Source organism: Babylonia areolata, chromosome 27, assembly GCF_041734735.1.
Source record: "Babylonia areolata isolate BAREFJ2019XMU chromosome 27, ASM4173473v1, whole genome shotgun sequence".
Classification (NCBI taxonomy): domain Eukaryota; kingdom Metazoa; phylum Mollusca; class Gastropoda; order Neogastropoda; family Buccinidae; genus Babylonia; species Babylonia areolata.
The window spans coordinates 31,454,725-31,456,652 of record NC_134902.1 but is presented as its reverse complement, the minus strand read 5'-3'; the positions used below and the strand labels follow the sequence as shown (position 1 = coordinate 31,456,652).

The window sequence follows — 1,928 nt, the reverse complement described above, 5'->3', positions numbered from 1 at the left end:
CCTTCGTTCGTGAGTTTGGGGAGAGTTGTGTGTGTGTGTGTGTGTGTGTGTGTGTGGTTATTCAAAGTGCTAAAAGAGAGATTGAATGTTTCACAATATCCGGCTTGGAATCTAAGTTTTCATTATTTCAAAAGCGAAAATTGCAGTCTACCTGAAGGTTTTTGAGTTTGTGTGTGGGAGTGATTTCTTTGAATGAATGAAATAATAATTTCTTGCCAGTTGAAGTGTCCTCTTTGCCACGTTGGATTTCGCGCGCGCGCGCACACACACACATACACACACGCATGAAAATAATCATACACCTTTATTGTTTCGGCGAAACGTTGAAAACCAACTACCTACACAGCGCCATTTACGGTATATACATAAATTCATTGCTTACCGGGTAACATCACATGGCGGAAGGAAAAACTGATACTGAAAATCATATTTATCATTACATATGAGATACGGGATATACTTACATAGCAGCTAAAAAAAGTGCAGTAAAAATAATTTTTTGATTTACATTAGATGCGAAAAATATCCATTTCGCTCCTGAATTTTTTACATAAAAAACATGTTTATGACTGAAATGGCACGACATATATTTACATAACAGGGGAAAGATCTGACATAAAAAAATCTTTTATTTAAATGAGATAACAGGTGGAAAATGGGTGTTACAAATTTCAGAATAATCTTTGTAATATGAAAGAGATCAGAAATAAACACATCTACATAGCAGAAACTTTGGCAGCGAAAATAATCTTCATGTTTGGAAATTGAAATCATATTTGTTATATGAAGGAAGTAATAGGTATATGTACATAGTAGAGAGAAAAATTGTCAGTAAAAATACTCATTATGGTTTGAATGAGACAAGAGATATGTTTATATAGGAGATGGAATTTTGGCGTTCATTGTTCGATTGAAATCTTATCTCTTCTATTCACATCATTATTGAATGATAATGTTATTTTATAATAATAACAATTAATACTGCTATTATTATTATTCTTTTATTGATCACACCATATCAAATCTTGAAACAGATTGTGAAAAGATCTTTTTCTTCCAAATTCAGTGACAAACCCTGTTTTGTGTGTGTGATGATTCCCTCGTGGTTTGTACGTGAGTTGACCTAAGAAAGCGTATTTAATCTTCTGTGTGGGTGTACTCTGCTTTCAGACGCCAGAACGTAATTATGCTGACCAGGGAGATCTGAAAAATCCCCAGTCATAATCGACCAAACCAGACCCTGCTGTGACTGGAATCTACAGCCTTTGGATCGTTGGATCGAAAGACAAACAACTCAGCCAATGTGCTCTTCTACGGACAGTACACAGAGGATTTGTAAGGAGTCAATGATTTTTTTTTTTGATTAAAGAAAAAAAATGTTTCAGATCTAATATTGAGGTAATAAAATGCGCCAAACATTACAAACAGTAACATTTGACTGAGATTGTGGGTTGAATTATAATCAGTGCTCCACATAGTGTTCTTTCTAGTTTTCAGATCATGTGCTTTGAGGTTATGAACAGGACCGACAGATCTTCTTCCGACATTGCCGGTCGAAATGTGTGGTAAGTACGTTCTGTTCGTTTCAGGTCGAAATGTGTGGCAAGTACATTCTGTTCGTTTCAGGTCAGATCAAGTGACCTTTTTAGTACTGCAGATGATTCCAGAAAAATTATACTTAATACTTTCCATAAATCTTTTCAATTAAAATCCTGAGATCATAAATAAAATGGGTTTTTTTAAAGAAGGAAAAAAGTGCAAACTGAGTTATAATGAATGCCATAGAATAAGAATAAATGCTGAACTCTTTAAATGCGTTGTCAACAGATCTGACGTTGAAATCATAAAATGCATCAAAAGATTATTGACAGTAAACGTATTTTTTGTAGAAATTGCAGGTGTAACTCGTGTAACACAAACCAAACGCA

At 34.4% G+C, this 1,928-nt stretch overlaps 1 protein-coding gene across 3 annotated transcripts in view; it reads right to left on the bottom strand.

Annotated features, from left to right (window-relative positions):
• Positions 1-1,372: 1,372 nt before the first annotated feature.
• LOC143300984 (proton-coupled folate transporter-like) overlaps positions 1,373-1,928 on the bottom strand; it is a 9,614-nt gene continuing 9,058 nt past the window's right edge. For all 3 annotated transcript variants that reach the window (XM_076614952.1, XM_076614953.1, XM_076614954.1), the window contains one exon: positions 1,373-1,928. This exon is cut by the window's right edge and continues 829 nt beyond it. The gene's annotated coding sequence lies outside the window, so the exon portion shown is untranslated.